The sequence below is a fragment of the Micropterus salmoides genome, unplaced genomic scaffold (genome assembly GCF_014851395.1).
Source record: "Micropterus salmoides isolate LMB-PRFRI ecotype aquatic unplaced genomic scaffold, ASM1485139v1 Ms_hic_scaffold_4, whole genome shotgun sequence".
In the NCBI taxonomy this organism is placed as follows: Eukaryota; Metazoa; Chordata; class Actinopteri; order Centrarchiformes; family Centrarchidae; genus Micropterus; species Micropterus salmoides.
The window spans coordinates 32,922,485-32,948,495 of record NW_024043372.1 but is presented as its reverse complement, the minus strand read 5'-3'; positions in this window follow the sequence as shown (position 1 = coordinate 32,948,495).

Genomic DNA, 26,011 nt, shown 5'->3' with positions numbered 1-26,011 from the left:
ATTTTTTGCTCTGAGCAGGAGATGAAGTTATCATTTCACAGCTGTTTACTGCCATCAGTCAGATTAGCCATTTATAGTGTACAATTCAATTACTTCCTCCGAGCAATCTACTGCATTTCAAAGATGGTGGGACAACAGTTTTCCCTGTCTCTGACATTGACACGGATACATTGTGGAAGTGATTGGATTGTTGGATGTGGGTAAATTGGTTTGGCTGCGAGTGTTGTGGCCGCAGGGCAGAGCTGGAGGACAGACACTGAGGGAAGGAGATAAGGGACAATGGCACCTGATGAAGATGATGCCTAAAGGGGAAGTCTTGGGATAGAGCACAACATGTTATGTTTGTCTTCTCATGACCACGGCTAATCCGATTACTGTCTCTGTGCACTGTGGGATGTCATTTGAGTCGGGTGCAATAACAGAGCCCAGATGCACATGACTCAGACTTAGAGCTCTGTTTTGACGCCTTTGTGATTTGCTTTTGGAGGGGACTCGAGCAGTATGGCTAACAATTTATTTTGCTGCAAGGTATGAAGGTAGGACAAGACCCACAACATTATTTCTTCCTTGATCCTTGAAGGACAATTCACAAAATTGACGCTTGAACAGATGAACAGGTCTTCAAGTTTTCATTCCCTATGAAAATAGAAAATGCATTTTTCTGTAAGATCAGGTCCAATTTAGTTTAGCAGGCAATTTACCATATGTGCTTCCAGGTAAAATGTTGCTTTAGCCCTAACCTTTTTGACCGGTAACCCATAAACATTAAGCAGTGTCTCCTCATGACCCCTTATGTCACAGGTTGCAAATATGTTATTGGAGATCTCACTTAATGGGACACAGCGGCCTGTATGTAGGCAAAAAGCCTATCAAAGTCGCCTGCATGTAATGTTAAAGGACTACAATGGAGAAAAATGTGCCTTTCAGTGTACTACTTTGTTTTTCCTAAGTGCAGGTCTAACTTGCCAGTCGAGAGTAGACTGCTTTCCTTTTTTTTTGTTTATTGAACATACTTTTGGATCCCAAAGGATATCGTTATCTACAACATAAGGGTCTCATACCTACAAAAGAATACACGGCTTCCTTTGTTCATTTACCAAGTGAAGAATAGAACCTCTCTGCACGCTAAGTAGACTCTGCTTTTTCCTTCCACTGCTGCCTGAAGAATCAGCTATGCCGTTGAAGCTGATGACCACATGGTGCCCCTGTGATTGTCAGAATCACACACACACCTACATACGTATGTTTACTGACTGATGTATGCTTTGTTTTTGTTTAGAACCGATGATAATGGTTTATTGACTTAAGTACTGATCATGGATCTGTGCTGAGGTTAAATAAATCCTATTTTACGAGCAGTTGCATTGGTTATTTTTGTACTTGTTATGTAATAACAGCAGATTGTAAGGTCAGTGCTTGGATTCACCCTTCATTGTCTACGCTATTAATGTAAAAACGTTTCAGATATTGCCATTTACAAATGGCCTTTTTGAGACTACTCTTACATTTGGTTAAACATCTTTGATGTTTTGCTAATAATCAGACCAGTCCCCACCAGATCCCAACAATGTACAGTAGTACACTATTGTCAGACAGAATGTTGATATTAGATTATTCACCAAACCCCAAGATTGCATTCTGTGATACTGCTTTGTAACATTCATTAATACCTTTTTCAAATAAATGGTATATGGTATGGTTAAGGTAAGTGAAAGATCTCGGTAATGTCATGCATGACAGGCCCCCATGTCTCTCTATTCTACTTCTATCTCATTCTATTAAATTTTTGTTATTGCCAATTCATAACAGAAGTTATCTAACTGCAATTTTCAGAGAGAGAGACAGAAATACCAGCAGAAAGTGAAAAGAATGCATACAGATGGAGAGGTAGAAGAGGAGAAAGGAGCCCAGTGCATCATGGGAAGTCTCCCAGCAGTCTTGGCCTATAGCTGCATAACTAAGGGATAGGTCAGGGCTCATCTTAACCTGACTAAAAATCCTAAAAAAAATAAATAAAAATGTTAGGCAGAAAGTCACATAACTGATTGGCAACTGCTTTCTCAAGGATCTTAGAGAGAAAGGGAAGGTTAGATATAAGTTTATAGTTGCTGAAAACCCTGGATCAAGAGTGGGGTTTTGAAGAAGAGGTTTAATTATAGCTATTTCAAAAAGGATCTGTTAATAAAGACAGATTGATGCACATGTCTAATGAGTAACTGCTAAAAGGGTAAAACTTTTTCAGGTTGGGTGTAAAAGATTAAGAACAGGTCTTTCAAATGAGCTATATTTAATTTAGGTTTAGAATTGATTAATTGGCTTTAGTTGAACAAGCAACTCCACCTCCTTGGCTGGTGCCTTGAGGCATGTATTATTAATATGACTTGAGGCAGTGGTTTCATTTAGGCTAACATGTTCTTCATGACCCAGCCATGTTTCAGTCAGAAAATTAATCAATGTGATAATCTGATATTGAATTTTTTTCTAGTACAGCTTTGAATGACAGATCTAATGTTTAAGAGTCTGCATGTGTTCATTTTTATTAGTTTTTTTATACACAACCCTCTTCTGTTTACTTTTGATTTAATTAATTTAAAGCTGTAATGGAAGCATATTATCTCATATTTTGCTTTGATTATCTTTTTAATAAATGCTTCTGGATATACATGCTGGTTTCTTTAATGTTGCACAAGAGTGAATGTTGCCAACCTCTTGAACACCAAATCTTTCAACCCACTTCCCATTTATGGTTACTTATTAATTTAATCATTAATTCGGTGTTCCAAATGAACAGTTTAGTATCTTATGAGACTGAATTAAATATTTTGGTTATCGTTTACCTTCTTTAACGGTGCCCCCCACAGACATATGGTTAAGCTTAGGCAACTAAGCTCAGTCCTCACCCAGAAAACAACAACATAGTGGTCAAATGTTGAAGGGCTTAAAACAACCAAATTTTACGTTATGAGCGACCTCTTGCAGCCGTATGATAAAGTGCATGTGAAGAAACACCAGGTGTAGAATATAAATAACCAAAAAAATTCCATTTTGGTGGTGGTGGTGAGTAGGGTGGATGGTTAGATGATTAGTATACCTTCACCATAGGAGACCGGAGTTTGGTTCCCGTGTGAAACACACAAAGCCATCAGTTTTTGTTTTTGGTAGTGCTATTAGCATTAGCATTGTAGTGTTTCATCTAGCTTTCTAGCATTAGCGCTAGCATCAGCTAACGTTATCATTAGTGCTAGCTAACTATGTTACTGTTAAAGGCGCAGACAGCCCCGCCGAAGCCCCTTACCCGAAGCGTCACAGGGGTGTGTTCCTAAACCGTGATTGTATGCATGTCGACAGCTACCAAGGATGTGTTTCTAAATGAGGACATGTTCTGAACTTTTGTGGTTAAAGTTAAAAAAAGTGAACAGTGGTTGCAGGTCTGTGAGAGGACACATCATTTGCACCCAATTTCTTTACTGGCACTTAACATTTGCACTGGACAATAATAACACTACCTTTAATTCATTTAGCAGAAACACGACTCTAAATTAATGCTGATGTTGATGTCCAAGAAAAAACTGTACTCCCTGTGTAAAACAGCCATTTGGCTTACTTCTTTACGGCTTATTTGTCACTTATTCTTTTCAGTTCTCCCTGAAAGTTCGAGGTAATCTGCCAGATTTAGAAAATAAATGAATGCTGTAGCCTAAACCAGCGACAACAACATTTGCGTTTGCACAAACAGCAAATCTAAAGCAATCCTAAGATGGTTTCAGTTTGGAGATGGTGACAGTTTTATTTGTGTGCTCTAGTTTCTTTGACTTGCTGTCATAAAATATTACCTTTGTTAGGTGACAACTCACATTGTGTTGAAAGTAAAATGATCTATTTGATCACCGAATTGTGCAGAGAGCTATCATGTGTCCTAGCACAGTTAACTAAACGTTTATTGGATCAAAATAAGAAGAAATACGAAAACCCTTCATGGATTGACATTGATGGAAATTAAAATAGTTAACAGTTTGTCAGTTTGCAGTTTAAATGAGTCACTGAAGGTGAGAACAGAAGATGTAAACAATATATCACTTCTAATTATAGAATGTTAGGTGTTTCATTTTCAGTTATTTTCACATCTTTGAAGAAAAAAACACAGGCTTCTAAAGACCTATATCAAGGATTTATTTTTAAAATAGCATTAACAAGATCTTCATAATTGCCCACTGAGTTTTAATTAAGTTCTTTTCAGCGTGTGACTATGGAGTGCTTATTGCTCCAAGTTGAATACACAATGTTGTATAAAGATTTCAACACAGTCGAATCTCATTAGATCCTTTAAGAAAATACTGACCCACTTGACCACCCTGCAAAGATAAAAATTTCCAACAGGAATCACATATGCTGAATTTATTAATCTTCATCATCTGATTATCCCCTTGACAACTGAATTTATTTACAATTATATAAGAAAACAAATTGTGTTTTCATTTGCTGTCAAGCAGATGGAAAATTAAGTGGACATTGTTAATTTGTCTATGGAACATAGGTATGATGCAAATTAGCGACAACATGCATAAACGAGAAACCAGTGCTTGCAAAAGGTCCCTAGGTGTGTATTGAATATGCACAAACTGGCATTGGGGGAATTCATCTACTATCTCGGCTGCAGTCTGAATCGAAGCGGTGTGATGTGAATTTGCAACAATTGGTGTTAAGGGGTTAAGAATGGTCCCATCATTCGTCCAGTGATATGAATATGAATGAGGGAACGAGACAGAAAATGAAGAATATCTGCTAACAATCTTTACACCACTTAAAGTGTGGTGTGGTTAAAGCAAAGAACAATTTTTTTAGATTCAGGGGAATTTCATGGTTTGGCTGGTAGGAAATGAGAAGTAAACGCTGGTATTCATTCTTTGCTCTCGATGGACAAGAGCTGTAATCCGTATGATTGCTAGAGGGCTTTGTCACTTGAATTTAAACATGCCATTATTGAGTATTTACTAAAACAAGCAAGAACAGACATGTAGTGTTTCCATTTATAAGGGCAGAAACTTTTTGAGTAATGTTCTCTGGAGTTGATCAGCAATCTACAACAGGATTTCAAAACAACCAACAAACTGGACTTGGGCTCGACAGGCTAACTAAGGAGAAGGCAAGAATGTGAATACTTGGTTTCTCTTTCCTGTCTTGTTCAGCGTTAGATGAGAAGATTGATACCTCTCTCACGTCTGTACGGCAAATATGAAGCAGGAGCTAGCAGCTGATTAGGTTACTACACTGAAGAAAATTATAAACGCAACACTTTTGTTTTTGCCACCATTCATCATGAGCTGACACTCTATGTACACAAAAGGCCTATTTCTCTCAAATATTGTTCACAATCTGTCAAAATGCATGGTCAAGGCCCTTTGTCGTTGCTTTTTAAAGACTTGGGTAGCCCTTTTGCATCAATTATTGACTTTTAGGGATCCACAGTCAAGTTAGCAACGCTTAGCAACAATAAATATGCAATATCCGGTTACACTTTCAAGATAAAACGGAACGTTTCGATACATTGCCATGTTGAAACGCGCATAATTAAAGTCGTGAAACGTTGCAGTTTCGTTAGGTTTAGGCACAGAAAGTACTTGGTTGTGTTTAGGCAACAAAACTACTTGGTTAAGTTTAGGAAAAGATCATGGTTTGGGTTAAAATAGCTATGTATGTCAATTAAGACTTAAGTTAACTAACGTTAATGTCAATTTACCTCACTCGCCTAAATAAAAACATTTAATGTTTTGTTTCGCACGGGACACAAACCCTGTTCTCCTGATTCAAGGTCCGGGTTCTGTCCCTCTATCCACCCCAATCACCTCCTTACTTCGTCTTTTCTCTTAAATATCATACTTGCCTTTACCATCAAAAACTGACACAACAGGGCTTCCCTCAATATGTCGAACTATGACGTCAAAGGATCCCTAGTGCGTCACAAACTGACGATTATGGCTCTTGACCAAGCGTCCATATGTGACGACTTGGGAGTGAGACCGGGTTGCTAAAGCTCACTGGTTAGCACATTAAAGTTCGTTTGTTTAATACGTATTTGATTCACTCCCTGTGTTCTTGTTCTGTGTCTCGTTTAGGTTAACAGATGACAATCTGTAGTGTACTAGCACACACCTTTGCTCAAATGTACTTTCAGTACGTACACAAAAGCATACTTTATGTGTGTGTGTGTGTGTGTGTAAGCACTCATACACACATAGCACACGTACTAGCAGGTACATGAAGACCCTACTCTTTTGTGAAACTGACAGTTTATCCAATTACGGCCATAGAAACACTGCTTACAAGGGAATCAAGTCTGAAATTGCCTGGTGTGATTCAATGCCCAGATGACATGTAAAATTGAGAGTGTGATTTCTGACTGGGCTCCCAGCAGAGATTACCTCCCACAGGACACTGCTGTTTCAGAACCCTGGGCAGTGTGCCAGACCAGGAAGGTGACTATTGTACAGTGTTGTGGGGTGTTTGCTTCTACAGCAGAAATCTCCAGTGAAAGCCTCTTAAAAGCAGAGTGAGTGATCTTCATAAAAGTCATCATGAAACTGTAGCATTCAGTCTTAAATGTGATTGGTTGTTTAATTGGCATTGATATAATACAGACTGCATAAATCCTTATTGAGGCTACTTCAATTAAGATGTTTAGGGGAAACCAGCATCCTTCAGCAATGATGATCATATCCATGTCACAATGTACCAATTTAAGAATCTATAGTGCTTTGTAATGTGCATGAATGTGTTCTTAGTCATTTTCCCAGGTAAAACTTGTCCATATCTGCCAGAGGGAACATCTCAAATTGACCATTGGCTGAGCCTCGCCGCCCTCAGGTACTGTTGGTTTAAATTCTAGCACTGCACCTGCTTGAATGTAATAATAACTGTGGCAGATTTACCAATTGAAATTCAGATAGCAGTCAAACACAGTTGAATCCACTCCTAAAAGTGGTGTTGTTTGTTTAGGAAAGGCTAAAAAAAGACATAACCCTCAACAAAACATTTCTACACCAAGTATCGCTTTTGACTGCTTTGATTGGGGGGACAGTCATAGATGCTGATTGGTCACCAACTTCTGCTGTGTTGAGTGCACCAGGGATGAAGGTTTTTTGTAGGACAACCAGGACAATAGCATTGCTGTAGCAATGTGCTTCTCCGGTGTAACTGACACAATCATTTTTTTGTAGTAAAGATTATGTTCATAGATGCTTTAGGAATACATATTGAATTGGGTGCCTTTATTTGTTTATTCGAGATGAGTAACATGCAAAGCAAAGGGTATTCCATAGAATAAACCATGTTGTGCAGTGGCTATTTCTAATCTGATGCACAGCAGATGAAACATTTATTGAGACTTGCTTTGGCCTTGCATAAATGACTCAAAGATTTCTGGCCCACACACACAAAACAATATTAAACTTTTATTACACTTTTACTTAAGTAGGTTTATCAAAAGGTAATTTTAACTTTTACTTGAGTCATATTTTATGGGAGTAATTGTATTTTTATTTGTGTAAATAGTTTCAGTACTCTATCCATCACTTCAGCTAGTTAACTATGTCTATAAGTGATTGCAAATAATTGAATATAAATAATCCCAACAATCGCAATTTACAAATAGTTAAATAAATCTAGCAGCAACAAATTAAATCTCATGGATTAACTAAAACTACAACTAAACTAATTAAAAAGACCAGGCGGTTCTCAGAGTGACTGTGTAACGATCCTGTCCTGAGGTTGTCTGTGTTATGATTTTGGCCATGCCTTCTCTGTGTTTTGATTTTGGTTTCTCTGTTTCTGGGTTTTGGGTTCTTGACTTGTTGATCAGTTAGGCATCTGTTATTTAGTTTGGGTTATTTGTCTGGTTATTATCTGTCAGCTAGTGTTTAGTGGTGTTTTGGCATTTTCCTTATTTCTGTATCGGGGGTGGTGATGGCGCATAGATTAGATGCTTGCCTATGATGTGGACACCAGGGTTCAATTCCCACTGAAAGCCATCTACCAATGTGTCCCCAAGCAAGACACTTAACACCTAGTTGCTCCAGAGGCGTGCAACCTCCGACATAAAAAATAGCAATTGTAAGTCGCTTGGATAAAAGCGTCAGCTAAATGAATAAAATGTAAATGTTGGTCCTTTCTTTGTTCCCTACCTTATGTGTAACAGTTGGTCCACGTTTTGGGGTTTTGTTCCTGAGGGCTGTTTCACAAAACCAAGTTAGCGGATCAAGCCGGGATTTTCCAGATATCCTGGCTGAATTAAACCATGACTCGGTTTCACGAAAGCAGTTGTGGTGTATAACATATGTGCATTTGACCATTACCACACAGTAGCAGAGCCTGGTTTGACCTTTGTGAAACGGATAAAGCCAGGATGCACTGATCACACTAGGTCAAGCCTAGCTTTATCTCTTATCCTGGATTTCTAAATTCTGTTTTTGTGAAACAGCCCTCTGGTCTTTTGTTCTCTGTTTAGCCTTGTTTATTCCATTGTTCATTTGCAAGTTCAGTTTTGCTCATTTGTACCTGTCTGTCTTGTCTTTGCATTTACTCCTTGTTCTGTGTTTACATTATTTTCTTTGTCTGCTCTGTGTTCTTTTTAATCCTTGCTTCAGTCTGTTTTCCCTGTTGGTTGTAGTTTATTTCTGTCTGCTTGTGTCTGGATTAGTTTATTTATATTATTCTGATCTGTTACATCTTATTTTGATTAGTCTGTAGTAACCTCTATCCTGTCTGTTACTCCAGAAACCCTCTGTCTGCCTGTCTCTCTGTCCTCCCCTTCTGTCTCTCTACCTGCCTGTTTCATTAGTCCTGATCCCAGTCGCCCTAGTCGATCAGTGTTGCTCCCGCCCTGCTCGTTAGTCCCTGTGTATAATTGTTAGGTGTTCATTCACTGTCCGGTCATTGTAGTGTGAATACGCGCTATCCTGAGGTGTGCGTGCTACCTGCTTCAGTATTACCTGTCGTCATCACCTGTAAACTTTGTTTCTTTTGTGGATTAAAATCCCTGAATCCTCTGCTCTCCAGTGTCGTGCATTTGGGCTCTCACCTGCTTTGCACTCGCCCTAAAATCCCTGACAGACTGAGTATGAGTAAACTAGGCTGGTTACTAGAGTATAACCAACCGAGTACTGCTCAAGTGAAATGATGTAAAGTATGTTTGTGATTGGTCAAATCGACACATACAAAATAAAATACTTTTCAGTTATTTTAACATTTTGGGATGAAGTGGTGTGGATTTGGTGGGGCATTTGAGATTTGGAAGCGTCTGTGCGTCAATGTTGCTGTTCCAGCAGGACTAAACTCCTGTCTTCTTTGGTAATAAACAATCTGCTTTGTGTGAAGACAATGTGGGCACATCTTGAAAATGTTGCCTTTGTCAAAGTCGCAGTTGCCATGCAGAATATTCATCTGTTTGCCTCAAATCTGACGCCCCTTTTGATGTGCCTGAAGCATACACTGATTTGCTGTGAAGATGTTCCTCATTAGAAATTCTTTAAACTCTCGGCCTCAAATCGCATTAGCTGAGCATGGCAGAATCCCTGGTGATGCAACCCCACACAGTTACTGTATGAGTGTATATATACTGCCTACAGTGGAAGACCTGTTTATCACTACACACCCTTAGGAAACAAATGAAGACGTGTGCTCAGGAAGTTGTTTTGCTCTCATCTGTTCATCCTGTCAAGGTCAGGAGAGTTAGACATGCATATTGATGATGTAGATAATAGGCCGTCCCATGCGTTGGTTTTGCCCCAGAGCAAGTTGTAATCAATGCAGGGAGGAAAACAAATTAGTTTGACAAAACCTGTGGCAACTTAAGGCAATCAAATCATGAACACGCACTCATTTATACACACACTCTATAAAACACTTGACCCTTCTAAAATTGTCTCCTTAAGCGTGAGGGTCATTCAAAGAAATACCATGAAGTGTAATAGCCGCGGGTTTTTCTTGTTTTCATCTGACAAACATGGAAAACAAAGTCCCAATAAATGTTCCAGCTTGCCAAGTCAATAATGCATAGAGCTGGGTTAATAATTCATTACATACTCCATATACTTTCACTTCTTCTCTGTGTTGAATAATTGAGGGGGAATTGTTTTCTTCTGGGGTACCTCAGGGTTTCTGCTTCCCTACAGCATCTGAAGATGTTTTACATTTCAAATTGCCAGTTACAACAAGGAGCCCAGTGTCTAGGATTACAAGGCACCTCCCATTTGGGCAGAGTTACATTACTGCTGCACTTACAACAGACCTGATCTGTGAATGAGAGCAGGTCAAATATATGACATCAGATTTCATATGGGAAATTATTTACCCATTGATAATAGCATTTATCATATTCACAGCTACTTGACAATATTATTTCAGTGATTAATTTTATACTTATGTTGTGAAATGAGTGCAATGTAAAACTACCCATTCATTGCTGAATAAAACAGAGGATGACTCCCAAAAAGACAAACAACAAATGATAAATTATGTGAGAAAAGACAGAAAAGAATCTGAATTTATAACTGAATTAAAATTAATATAATTTATAATTGAGGTGAAAAGGTGCCATATGCAAGTTGGTAACTTCACCAAGCAGAGACTCAAAAGAGGAGGGAAGGCTAAGCATGTATACTGACTTAGGAACATTATTAAATTAGAAAAGTTGATCTACAGGAGAAAACATTTAAAAGCAATAGCTACAGAATGCCTGACACCTTACTTCATTATATTCTATTCATTTTTAATATTTTGAATTGTCACCTGCCACCTGAATATTGTCCGTCCATTGTCAACTGCTTATCCTGTGTGGCTGGAACCAATCCTAGCTGACCCTGAATATTGTGTTTCCCTTTATATAGGTAAAGACATTTCCACCATAAACTGATGCAGAGATGTTCACCAGAATTAAGGAAATTAAATCTATTTTGCTTAAAAAATTCTAGGGGGAAGACCCCGAGACCAATGCTCTTGTATTTTAGGAAAATGACCCCAAAGATTCTCTACATTGCATGGAAACAAACTGTGCAATGACTCACAGTTTTCCGGGAGGTGGGGGAGACACATTCCCAGATACCAGGTTAGGTTTTCTCCCAATGTCGGCTGTGATGTGGAGGGGGACAATTTCAAATCTCGCCTAGGGCTCCAACACTGTCAGGGCTGGCCTTGACAGACTAGTGGGTTTGTTGTGGGAAGCACATCTCTCACATTGCCTCAGTGTATGCTGTGAGGGTTAGTTAAGTTACTTTAGCCAGCTGTAACATGGCTATTTAAGCATTATAGTTACTGAAAGGTTGTGTATTTGCAAGTACTAGGACCCTGGTTTCACAGCCTGCTTGTTTCTGTACACATTCTCTTGTTTGTGGATATTTGAAAAAAATATATTTGAGAAGTAATTATTTTTTTCAAATTGTGAAAAAAGGAAAAAATACAGTCAATGCTTAAATATACCATTTCTAAATCATTGACTAAAATCAAAATGTTTTTTTTCTGTGTGGGTACTAAGTACAGATGTTTTTTTTTCTTTGTAAGGTCCTTGTGCTGATTGACATCAGCATGGACAGGACATGACAAATCTTCGAAAAAGAGTGACCTCTGGGTTAAAGTTGAGGAGGCTTCAAGCACACTGACACAGCTCCTTGTCACAGTTGTTTGTTTTTGTGTATATGCTGTATAAGCATTCCTGAATGAACATATGAAGTATTATGTGTGCGTTTTGAGTGTGTGTTTCTGTGTCAGTATGAGGGTTTCTCGGTGGGAAAGTGCAGCGTTGCATTTTGAGATTAACAGGAGCTTGAGGGAGAAATTGCCAGGCAGCCAGAAAGGTTCTCACAAACATATTTTCACAGTCCATTGCGACACTTTGTAAAGTATTTTATTAAATTAAGGTTGGGTTAGGCCACTTTGGAGAAACTAGCAAGAGACAGCTAGATTTTGAAAGTACCAAACTCAAAAAAAAGCCACTCCCACGCAGATAGGTGGGTAGACTGGCAGGCAGGCCAGCCAATCATTTCATTTGACTAAAATAAAATGATTGGCCAATTAGGTGCATCTCAGAGAAATTCTGGAAGACACTCATTGACACTAGGGGTGTGCATCTTCACTGGTCTCACGGGTGGGAATTTCTAGGCACCTCATCATGATTGAGTGCTCCAATGCGACTGTAAAACGAATAGGATAAAGATGTGTTTTTCTAACTGTGTGACTACTTGGTACTTTTAAAGCAAAGTGTTTGTAACAGTCCAAACACGTAGGTAGTAATGAAATGCAGATATTTAGTGTTACTTCATATAAATGTAGCTAAAATGCATGCATGCATTTCATTATTACAGCATTATTACTGACCTCTGCTGCTATTTTTATTGCTGATGCTGGTGTTATTTCTTACAGATTCATGGGGGTTGAACTACGCACTTTACAATGCTCCAACCAAACCACGTTCACTCCACCTTAATATCTGATGAGTAAAAGGAAATATTGCATTTCATTTGGAAATCAAGAGCCCAGAGTCTGGAGGATGAGTGTAGAGGCACAGAATCCAAGTTGCTTGAAGTCCAGTGTGAAGTTTCCATGGTCAGTGATTTGGGGCGTCATGTCATCTGCTGTCCAGAGTCTGCCAGGAGATTTTAGATTTCATGCTGCCATCTGCTGACAAGATTTAGATGCTGATTTCCTTTTCCAGCAGGACTTGCACCTGCCCACAGTGCCTAAATGCCATGGTTTTACCTGTAGCCACACCCTGTCTGGTGCTCTTTGTTCTTTCATTTTCAAATGAAGAAAGTCCTGAAGTGGTTCTGGCTCAGCTTGCAGATTATGGCAGATCGTTGCTGCAAATGGAAGCTGTTGATGAGGCAGCATGGGTCTTAAAAGCTCCCTCATGGTGGCTGGTAATGATGCATTGTTTGTCAAGCAGACCACACGACTGAATCCCTGGAAAAGCTTAAATATCCCTTTTAGAATACACTTGGGCAATTTTAAAATCCATTAACATCAAAAAGAAGAAAACTCTGTGGCTGTATGGATTCGAAATGACTAATAATTAGACCAAGCACAATTTATGACTCTTGCAGAATACAGCCCCACTGAGCAATCAACACACTGAATACTTTTTAGTCAAGCTGTGTGGGAGAAAGGCAAACAATACAGTGACTTTAAACACGCAATCCATATGATCTTTTCCAGAGCCATGTGCAGTGGCGGACTGGGGCAAAAAAAAGGCCCGGGAATTTGTCGCTGGTCAGCCCACTCTTTAGTGTCCTTTATTCCTGCGTTCTTGAAAACTTTATGCAAGAACAGTACATCCCAAAATGAGACATTAAAATACATTTTCTAAACTACAAACACATATCTGGCTCTCCTCAAATAAAGTGATCACCTCAGCTGAGCCCTTGAGAAGAGTAAATAAATTAAAGTAAAGCCTCTGCTTTTGGATATGTGAAAAAAATCTTCATTTGAAGGGTCACTCACTTCCTGGCCCTGGCCGTCTCTGTCAACAGCAGGATTATCCTCAGCCTAGATTAGTAATTAGTATTAGGACTGGGAAATTGTGTTAGAATACCAGTAAAACATACTGAAATGGCAGTATTTAATATTAATACACATGTAAGGATGTTAATGTACCTTTATTAGTACACTAGTCCTCTTACTAGCACTAGTCAGGGGCTGACTTTAAAAAGTCAAAAAGCTACTTGACTAGTGTCTTAAGGTTTTGAAATGTATAGGAAATGGCTATTTTTGTACTTGTGCTCTAATTTGTTCTATACAAAGTCTGAAAAAATTTGTTGCAATTCACTTCCCAATGGGGCTTTTTTCCAAATCATTCCATACCAAGGCCCACTAAATTACACAAGTTTAATTTTCTTGTATATTTTAGGCAATTTCCTTGAATATATAATTGTTAGCTTAAAGCACTGCTTGTGCAGCAGCATAACATCAGACAAGAAAAACACAAAGTTGAGTGGAGACAAGGCAGCCATCTTCTCTAAATTGGTCTGTGTGAATGGGTTTTCTGTACGCTGTGGTCTTTATTCTCCCACCAGTCTTCACAGGGACACAGTAGGAATGAAAAATCTTCATTTGAAGGGGCACTCACTTCCTGCCAACAGCAGGATCATCCTCAGCCTATATTAGTAATAAGTATTAGGATTGGGATATTGTGTTAGAATACAGTAAAATATACTAAAATGGCAGTATTTAATATTAATACATAATGTTAGGATGTTAATGTACCTTTATTAGCATACTAGTCCTAGGACTAGTACTAGTCAGGGGACGACTTTACCATTAGGCACGCTGGGCAGCAGTCATGGTAACAGAATAACAACAACTATAATGACAACTAGACAAGCTACATCACAATGGGAATTACAGGACCAACATTTATCATTTAGCAGTTTGTTTCATTAACCCAGAAAAAGATCTGACTTGTGGTTAGTCTCTCAGCCAATGTCTCAATATCTGTGTAACTGTTAGCTACTTCATTTGCGAAATATATATAAATATATGATATAAAAGTTGCAGCAGCACCAAATGAAAAATCTGTCACTTTGAACTTTTTTTTACCACCTTTGTGTTTTGTCACATTTTTTTTTTTTTAAAGCACAAATAACCAGGCTAGGGGATGGGCCCGCGTTTCAACGGTTTCATTATGTTCTGATGTGCAGTATGTGACTGATTGACATAGCCAGTCATACTACAGCCCTGCCCCACCCCCGTCTGGGCCAGTAACCACGCACTCATGGGTCAGTCAATCAAGGCACATACTAATCGCTTTTCAACTACACTTTTTGGTTTCCTGGGTTTCTCCCATTTCTCCTTGCACCCTGCTGTTTTGTTGTTGCTCTCCATTTTGCTGCATGGCCGTCGAACTTTATTATAAATAATCATCATACATGGATCCAAGATTTTGTTAAGGGCTGAAGGAACTGAAATTCAATTGCGACTGGAGTAGAAGCAAAAAATCAGTGGTTTATTGACAGACTAAAAAATGTCCAACGATGAAATCCATTCCGAGTCTTTTAGGGCGGGCGGGTGGGCAGGCGCTGTGAGCAGGGCAGGAGGCAGAAAACAGAGTGCTCGTTGAACAATGCAGGCACACCGATTGCTCCTCACTTTGGAACCAATACCTGAGCCACAGACACGAAAAAAACACACGAGTCAGGAACAGAGCAAACAGTGAAGCAAAAAAGTTTAGGCCGTGACGTGTGTACCACTAGTGAGAACAGACAATCTGTGTTGAGCGGATTGTGGAGCCGGTGTTTAAATGTTGCAGGTTGATTATGGAATCGTCAGTTGTGTAGAGGAGCCACAGATAATTTGTTGATTGGATGCTAGGGAAGAGAGCCAGGAGTGCCACATCCAGACACGCACATACGCAGGGACAGACAAAAACACTAGGAAGGGGAAACAGAGTAAAAACTAAGTCTGAGAGGCTGGTATAGCCGGATCACATTACCCAATTTGCCCCAACCCACCCCACCGCCTAAGAAAAATCCCATATTATCAACCGAAATGCTGGCAAGTATGGAAAGTACACAAAGAATGTATGCCAAACAAGTACGATCCATGTAGGCACCACCTCGAAACTTATAGGACTTAAAAGGATCTGCCGCTAATGTCTTGATGCCAGATACACCTTCAGAGTACTAGTGGAGTCTAGTAGTCTGTGTTTGACAGCAGGGAAAGCTTTGGTAGGGAAACAGATCGCCAACAGTTTTGCACTGGTAACTGTAACACAACTAAGGACAGACAACATTTTGTTAGCAGTGATACTGAAGAATAAGGTCCACAATATTTAACATCTAAGCTTACTGTTCTTGACATTGAACCTTTTAAAGCAGTTTATGTGCTACAGCAACTAGCAATGTAACTCACAAATTGACACTAGCAGTTAATTTACCCTGAGTGATTATTAGTATGGTAGCTAGTTTTGCATGCTAAGGTGCATCACAAGAGTTGTCTTTATTTGTATCTATCAGTATCAAGGGTCTAGAGGGTGTTGTATGCTGTACAGATTGTGGTCCCTTGAGGCTACTTGGTAATTCACGAGATTGGGCTGTATAAATGAAACTGACTTGCCTTGAAAATCTTTCTGTATATGAAAAATGCATTCAGATTTACTGTATTTACTCCACAGACTGATTGGCCCAGCAGCAGGGGATCATAAACGGTCTAAGGGTGGTCATGAAAATAGATTCCACCCCTTTAGATGTATTTTACTGTATCATAAATCATAGAACAACAGATCAGATCACCCTTAATGTTTGGCAAGTCTCCAGTGTGATTTAGTAGACATTGCATTTTGTGAATCTTAAAGTGTTACTATGTGATTGGTGAGCCAACAAATTATACACACACACTGTCACTTGCTGAATCATGATATTTCTCTCTCACTCACACTCTCACACACACACACTCACTCTTTAAATAGGAATTTGACTCAGAATAAAGAGCTTTAAGCGTCAGAAATTTGGATTTGAGCCAGGCAACACTTAATGCATGACATTATAGACAAATATGGCTCTATGAAGCACTTTACGGCTGTGCCACAGCTGTTTTAGTGACTGACTGATAAAACAGGCAGACTTGTAAGCCTGTACAATAAGTGATGGCACCATAAGATAGCAGTTACATTCAGTCAAATTTCACATGTAAGTTAAAGCTAGGGTAGGCAATTTAGAGGCATTTGTTATTTGTTGGAATTCTCTTTTGATCCCATCCACAATCAACAAATCAAATGCTGCAAAAAATTGTAGTATCTGTGGCTGTTGTAGGATTGTTATACAGGTTCCTCTCATAAAATTAGAATTTTGTGGAAAAATTCATTTTTTCCCATAATTTAAGTAATAAGTGTAATTCATATTGTAGATTAATCACACAAAGAAATATACAGGCTTTTTTTTTTTGTTCTAATCTTGATGATTATGGCTTGCAGCTCATGAAACCAAGCACAGTACAGGTGCTGGTCATAATTAGAATATCATGAAAAGTTGATTTATTTCAGTAATTCCATTCAAAAAGTTTAACTTGGATATTCATTCATTACACACAGACTGATATTTCAAATGTTTATTTCATTTAATTATGATGATTAAAACTGACAGCTAATGAAAATTCCAAATTCAGTTTCTCAGAAATTTAGATTACTCAAGACCATTACAAAAAAGGATTTTTAGAAATGTTGAAAAAAATTGAAAAATATGAACATGAAAAGTATGAGCATGTACAGCACTCAATACTTAGTTGGGGCTCCTTTTGCCTGAATTACTGCAGCAATGCGGCATGGCATGGAGTCGATCAGTCTGTGGCACTGCTCAGGTGTTATGAGAGCCCAGGTTGCTCTGATAGTGGCCTTCAGCTCTTCTGCATTGTTGGGTCTGGCATATCGCATCTTCCTCTTCACAGTACCCCATAGATTTTCTATAGGGTTAAGGTCAGGCGAGTTTGCTGGTCTTGTTCAAGAGTGGCTTGACACAAGGAATGCGACAGCTGAAACCCATGTCTTGCATACGTCTGTGCGTGGTGGTGCTTGAAGCACTGACTCCAGCTGCAGTCCACTCTTTGTGCAGGTTTTGTTTCACAATCCTCTCCAGGGTGCGGTTATCCCTATTGTTTGTACACTTTTTTTCTACCACATCTTTTCCTTCCCTGCAATGACCTTTTGTGTCTTGCCGTCCTTATGCAAGGTGTCAATGGTCGTCTTTTGGACAGCTGTCAAGTCAGCAGTCTTCCCCCATGATTGTGTAGCCTACAGAACTAGACTGAGAGACCATTTAAAGGCCTTTGCAGGTGTTTTGAGTTAATTAGCTGATTAGAGTGTGGCACCAGGTGTCTTCAATTTTGAACCTTTTCACAATATTCTAATTTTCTGAGATACTGATTTTGGGGTTTTCATTAGTGGTCAGTTATAATCATCAAAATTAAAAGGAATGAACACTTGAATGGAATTACTTTTTGAATGGAATTACTGAAATAAATCAACTTTTTGATATTCTAATTATATGACCAGCACCTGTACATGACAGTGTTGCCGTTTGTCTCTCCCATTGCCCATTGAGTAGATCGTCTGATACGTTTTTAGCAGAAGCCCTGTTATGGCTCTGCTGACCTCTGATAAGTGAAGCCATTAGCTGTTCACTGACTTCACTTGTTTCGGATATGTATGCTTATGTTCAAGCTTACTGTCTTTTCTTGCTTTTGCTATGCAAATATGAGCAGGTGACCTTATGATATTCAACAACTTTATAAGGACTTGACAAATGACAACTTTTAAACCAAACTGCAAAGGCTTTATTTACACTTGTGAGCTAATTTATCAAACTATGTACAGTAATTAGGGCTGGGCAGTGAAATAATTTCACTTACACACATATAGCTTCATTAAAGGACCAGTTTGTAAGATGTAGGGGGATATTGGCAGAAATGGAATATTTTTTATTATATGGGGCTACAGAATACAGTATATCATTCAGTAGCCCTTTATATCTAACGAAGGAGTGGATTCTCTTACACCATGTTTTTACAGTAGCCCAGAACAGACAACACTGGCTCTAGAGACAGCCTTTCGCATTTTGAGAGTTTAGCGACTACTGTAGGTTCTTCTACACGGTTGGAATGGAAGAGTGACAGGAAGGGTTGTCAGTTGGTTGTAATCTAAAACCTTACTGCTAAATGCAGCTAAGTCCTACACACCTGTCCTTTAATTTAAAGTCACAATGTTTTTGACCACTGAGAAGCTTTCATTCCTACTGTGTCCCTGTGAAGACTGGTGGGAGAATAAAGACCACAGCATACAGAAAACCCATTCACACAGACCAATTTAGAGAAGTTGGCTCCACTCAACTTTGTGTTTTTCTTGTCAGATGTTATGCTGCTGCACAAGCAGTGCAATAAGCTAACAATTATATATTGTGTTTAAGTCAGTTTCAAGGAAATTGCCTAAAATATACAAGAAAATTTAATTTGTTTAATTTTGTGGGCCTTGGTACGGAATGATTTGGAAAAAAGCCACATTGGGAAGTGAATAGTAACAAATTTTTTGTTGTATAGAACAAATTAGAGCACCAGTACAAAAATAGCCATGTTCCTATACATTTCAAAACCTTAAGACACTCTAGTCAAGTACCTTTTAGATTTTTTATTTGCATCTTTTCAGTTGGTGCTTTCATCTATTTTTGGGCTGAAGTTGATTTTGCCTTTCTGTTCTCCTTCAGCTCGTGTCGGCCCCATCTCTGTTGCTCTCTTTTTATGAGAACTTTCAAAGCCGTCAGTGGGACACAAAGTGGAAGACATCATTTGAATTTCAAAGGCCTGACAGAACACATTGCCTCTATCAGTCGAGTAAAGGTCCTCTTGACAAGAAAGTGCCTTCAGAATTAATCATCCACGCTGAGAGTCCTCCTGGATGCTGCTTCCTCTGCTGGCAAGGCGAACTACCAAGAAGGTGGCTGGACAGAGCAGGAAGAAAGCTGTAGCCAGACTCTATAAAAGAGCTGATAGCCACCCACCCTGCTAGCTGCCCTTTTGACAAGCACTCAACATGTCTTTTTGTAGGACAAACAGCATTAGGTCATCTTGTTCTCAATTGTGCTCTTAACTCACATCATAATTTTTTCTGTTTTGCAAAAGCAAATCTTAAAGCGTGTCATTTTCAATGCACCCTGGGGAAACATAAAATGACCCAAGAAAACACAAAGCTGGAGCTTCTCGTCTCCGGAGGTCCTGTTCGGCAGACATACGGCACCAGCGAGCAGCAGACAGCTTCTAGCCATCAATGCTATGAGCTAATTAGCCATCACTAATGTGAATCAGCTTCCATTTTTACTCACTTTGATTTACGGGGCTTGTCCCCATTCCATCTCCATGGAGACAATGCAGTCTTGTTGTGGGCTCCCCTCTCTGAATGATCCCATAAAGAAGCATTTATGGCCTCCTCCAATACGTGGAGGAATTTCTGTATGTAGACTGTTGTCCACTCTTTTGTACAAAAGAGTGTGTGTGTTGAAATGAGTATAATATTGGAGTAACGAAACAATAAAGACTAATGCAAAGATGATGCAAAGTTAAGACTGCAATAAGGCCTTAAGGGTTCGTGTTATCTGACCATGTCTAAAGGCAAATGTGTTAAAATCAATTTTTAAAACCCTGCTGTCAAAGCCTCCTCCTGCATGGTTAGCTGCAGCTATGTTTGTCACATTTTAATAAAAAAGAGCCCATTGAACAAAAAAGCAGCTTTGAGCCCAATTAGCAGCACACGGAGGAGCTATTTAGAGTTCATTTCTCTGTTGTGTATTCTTATAACTGGTTTGTAACAGCCTCAGGATTAATTTACAGGGTTATGTCGTGAAGCACATTCATTCCCATCTTCAACCGTCATTACCTTTCAAGTATATTATACAGAATTCTGCACTGCGTGCGTTGGTGTTTTCTAAATGTCAAATGTAGAGCTTCAGAAACTCTTAAAGTACTCATCACAGCAAGTGGAAAAAAACGCAGACTTAATGAACCATGGTCTATTAATATTTCAGACCACATTCTGACAAATAGTTTGTCAGTTTGTTAATAGTTACCTTGTGGATATCTCTCCAAATGTTAAAGTCTGAAATGATTTCATTGTGTCAGTTGAAACCAAAGTTGCTTGAGACAATTACTTTGTAGCCCTCTCATCATTCTCTCTTTCTACTTCTGGGGGGGGCTCCTGTCAGGGAAATCATTCTATAGGACCAGGGGAGGGAATGACACAGCACCCATCGCTCACCCACACAGTTCCGCACTGCCCCTGATGGTAAGCCTGGAGATGATGGGAGGAGTGCGTGACAAGATGGGGAAAAGAGTGATAGTGTCTCTCCATCACAGCCAAGGCCCTGTCAGCACGCCTCATCCACTTTTTTTCTTCTACTTTGAAAAATTACCCCCCCCCCCCCACACACACACACACACTAAAAAAACACACAACTAGGAGTTCCACTTCTTTCTCTCTTCTTTCATTCGCAGACGTCCATCTCTCTGTTATTTAGAAAGTGTTTATTGGGGTGATCATTTAGCACTGATACAACTGGACTGCCTGTTGAGATCTCTCAGTAGGGGAGTAAGGAGGAATGAACAGCTGCTGATAATTCAGACAACCTGGTATTAAGTAGGGACTTCCTCCTCGCCTCATCGTCTGCTCCTAAATCTAATTGTTTCATTTCAATGAACTTTTCATTCTCTCAAGGCTGTAACTTATCTAACTTGCACAGTGTCCTGTACCCATCTGTGGGAAAGTAGATGCTTATTTTAGAAGCACCATTATTTCCTCTCTCAACATCTCAAAGCTGGTGACTTTAAAAGCAACATTTCTAGAGTCACAGAACTGCGGACGTGAGGGGACTTCCCCTTTTCAAATAAAAGCCTTGATGTCTGCTGTTGATGATGACTTTTTTTTCTAACCACCTGTCAGTAAGGGAAGCTGCTTAATTTTTTATATTGACAGCCATGGTGGATTAAAAAAATATGAGGAATATTCTTTTTCATGTGAAGCAACATGCTGTATGGTGCAAGTAATCAGAGAGCGTTTTTCTTAGTGCTTCTCTGTTTATGGGCAGCAGTTCACAAGCCCCAGCTGAATACTAAATGCTTATCAGAGATGGTGGCAGGCCAGAGGCCAGAAAGCAGCACAAGTAGCAGCTGTGTTGTGCTCTATCAGGCCACAAAGATCCACAGAGCCACTAACTGCAATCCCAAATCCAGCACTATCACTATAGAGCACTGTGTCTCTTGTACTGCCATTTCTCTTCATTATATCCACCCACAGACAGCAGAGTGGAACCACAATCTGCTGCTGATTGGCCACCATCGTTTAGTGGCCCAGACAAAGAGCCACCTCTACAGGAATCAAAGACACATCAAAACAGCCAACCAGAGCATGCCAAGGCTAAAAATAGAGTTGAAACACAAATGAAACATCCCTGAATGCTGCTCAGACTCACATAAAATATCCAGATGGTGTTAATTTCATCAACAAAAACTGTTGGAAAATGTTTGTTGACAACCTTTTTCCAAATTGATAATAGGATAGGAATAAAACTAAATGAAAAGCATTTGAAAATTAAATTTAAACTATGACAAAATGTAACAATTTTCAATAATTAAAACAACCTGCATATATATGAATATTTAACACACTCAATATTTCTGATTAGTAAAACAATAATATTGTCATCCACTGCCCAAACATAGAGTAAAAAAGCTAGCCACTTCCTGTTGCACCGATAAATACCGTCTTCACTAATGCATGTATCTGCTAGTAATGTTGGATTCTTTTAAAGAAAAAAATCACTTGAGTGAACAATTCATCTTTAATCCCACAATCCCTACAAATATGCAGACCAGCTTACAAAATGGTAAGCTAATATAAATACAACTTTAAATGCAGCAATCATTAAGGTTAATGTTAACTTGAAAAAGAGACTCCACACTCATTTTATTTATCTTTTGTATTGCACAGTAATCACATTGATTGTTGTTGCCATATTATGTTAATACAAGTGATTTTTCTAACAATGTACACATTATGTGTACCACTTTTTTTTACTCAAGGTTTCCCAGAGCCAGCACAATAGCTCCGAACAGCGATACGGACAACTCTCCTGCCACTAGCTAACATCACAACAACCGTATGTCTTGACAAACTAGAAAGTAAACAGAATGTCAGTGGGCAAGTCACACAAACCTGACACACAAATCATGGCTGGAACGGCTGGAGAAGTGTTGGGTGGTGGGGTGTGGGGCACTTTGTTTGTTTCCCATTTACAGAGGGCTGTGTACAAACAGAATTTATTTTCAACGCACACACAGAACGGACAGCAAGCAGACCGTGAGGAGATATTCACTGAATTTGACAAAAAAGACGTGTACTGGATTAGAATCACTTACCCCACCTTTAAAAGACAAAAATGTCTAATGAAAAACAGTCTAATTTAACTTACAAAAACAGTTACTAGGTCATCCACAAGATCAAACGTAAACCAATTTTATCAAGTTCTCTTATGATAGATTACAATTTCTTCATAGTCTAAATGCAGTTACATTGCAGCTTGTGATTAATTTGGAGGGGGGAGGGCTTCATCTTTGATTTCCTATCAGTAGTAGAAACACCATCACTTCATATGCAAATAACCATCTCTTTGATATTAAAATTTTAAAAAGGCTGATGAAGTCTTACATATAGTATGCAGATTTATTAATTTATGCTATTTGGCTTGTGAATAGATACACACTGGTGTCCTTTTAAAGAAGATAACGCAACATCAGCATGTAATTGGTTGCTAGAAGGAACGTATGTGAATGGTGGAAGCAAAGAGAAGATTCCTTGGTTGTGAGGTGGGTTTAGGTCTCCAGGGAAATAAAAGGCCTCAGGTCACATGCTGATGAAACTGGGCCTTAACAGTGATAGTCTTGTTTTGTGTAGTTACAATATGTGTTCATTTTAGAGTGTGTAAGTGTAGGAACCATCCATGAAACAATTTTTTTTCGAAAAGAATGAAATTGTTGAAAATGATGGCCAAATAGAGTCATACTAAAAGTACTAAAGTGTGAGTATGGCATGTGAAGGACAACAAGTTTTATAGTCAGTGTTCATTTGGAGAGATGTGGATCACTCTCAGAAAAGCTTCCTCGTTTAGTTTCCTTAAAAGAGAAACTATGAAGGACATCTGCTCAGGGCTACACTACGCTAATTAGAGAGTATTTTTTCTCTCATCATTTGTTTCATTTGGACACACTGTATCTCTCCAAGGCCACCTCTACTGATGGAATTGCATTTCTTGTGCCCATTATTTGTGTGATTATGGCAGCACGCAAGCTGGATATATTCAACACCTGTGACTGCTCAATCAGTGTGAGAAAAGGAGGCGGGGATCTGGAACTACAGGGGCTTGCCAGTCAGTAGCCTGGTTCTAGCTGAAAATGAAACTGAAGCGAATAAATAAATAACCTGTCACAAACCACATTAATAATCAGCTCTTCTAATCCTCACTTCAGATAGCATGTGATTTCACAGTTTTCTCATCCAGTCTCTTAAAAACTACAAAACAACAGTTCTTCCTACAGGGAAAAAACTGACTTTGGATTTGGAAAGTAGGACAGACAACAGATGAGCAGTTAGAGTGTCCTTCCCCCAGGTAAGGAGGAGCTGACAGTGGTAGTATTGATTATCATTGAGCTAATGCAGCTCTGTGTACAGTGTCCTTGGACACCGCTGTCTGTATATACGTATGCTGTGTTTGACACCATGACCCAGAGAAGAGATAAGTGCAAACAATTACCGCTCACATAATCGAATGTAAAAATCAACAGCAGGTCAGCTCTTATGGACTGTAAGTCCACATCATTGATTTGACGTGTTCCAAGTCTATTGAGATTTAATGGGTCAGTTCACACAAATTACAAACCCCATATTTTCTAACTTGCAACTAACTTTCTAACAATAGTAGTACCTAACCATGGAGATGGGTTTATAGGTACATCTCATAAAATTAGAATATGGTAGAAGGGTTCATTTATTTTTGTAATTTTATTAAAAAAGTTAAACTTTCATATATTTTAGATTCACTGCACACAAAGTGAAATTTTTCCTTTCTTTTTTTTGTTGATGAATACGGCATACAGCTCATGTGAATCAAAAATCCATATCTCAAAATACTAGAATATTAGAATAAAGAATGTGTAATCCAGAAATGTTGACCTGAGAAGAGCCTTCAATCTCAGTCTGGTTCAGTACACACAACCACAATCATGGAGAAGACTTCTGACTGGAAAGTTGTCCAGAAGACATTGATTGACACCCTCCACAAAGAGGGTAAGCCACAGAAGGTCATTGCTGAAAGGGCTGGCTGTTCGTAGAGTGCTTTATCAAAGAATATTCATGGAAAGTTGACTGGAAGGGAGAATTGTGGTAGGAAAAGGTGCACAAGCAACAGAGATGACCGCAGCCTGGAGTCAGTGCATCAAGAGCCACCACACACAGACTGGTCCAGGAAATGAGCTACAAGTGTTACATCCCTGGTGTCAGGGACTTACTGGGGCTAAGGAGAAACAGAAGTGGACCGTTGCTCAGTGGTCCAAACTCTTCTTTTCAGAGGAAAGTTAATTTTGCTTTTCATTTGGAAATCAAGTTCCCAGAGTCTGGAGGAAGAGAGGAGAGGCACAGAATCCAAGTTGCTTGAAGTCCAGGCATAAATTAACCTTTTTCTGAACTTTTAAACTTTACTGAACGTCGACATTTCAGTATTGTACATTCTTTATTTCCATGAGCTGTAAGCCATAATCATCAAATTTTAAAACAAAAAAGGCCTGAAACATTTAACTTTATGTGTAATGAATCTACAATATCTAGGTTACAATATATGTACGTTTCACTTGTTGAATAAAATTACTTAAATAAATGAACTTTTCCACAATATTCTAAATTTATGACATGCACCTGTAGTTTTATTTAGCTCTGGCTGTGTTTGAAGTCACCACTCATTCACCACTCCCTAATCCCTACCTAGTGAGTTGTATGTAGAGGACTATATCGTGAGCTCACCTGCAAAATAAAAGCAACACTTTCAGACACTACTCCGATGATAATCTTAGCGACGTTAATTACCTCATTGCTGCTGGACCATCGATTGGTGGTCTGTTTTTTCTATTAGTGCGTGATGGTAGACACGTCTTGAATAGTGACCTTCAGTTGTACACTACTTTTCAAAAAGCATTCTGGGATACTTTGAGTGGATTATATAGGATATAGCAATTCTCACTATACATTCGGTCAGCACTACAAAATGGCAAGCTCACTATATAGTCCTCTATATAGTGAGTAGTGGGTGATTTCGTACACAGCCCATGTTTTGAGAAACCTCCACCCCGATATACTGGAGTTGAATGATTTGTGGTGCAATTACATTGCACATTACATTTATACAACTCAACAGTAACGCGTCTTTGTAGTACCATGTCCCAGTTAGTCGAC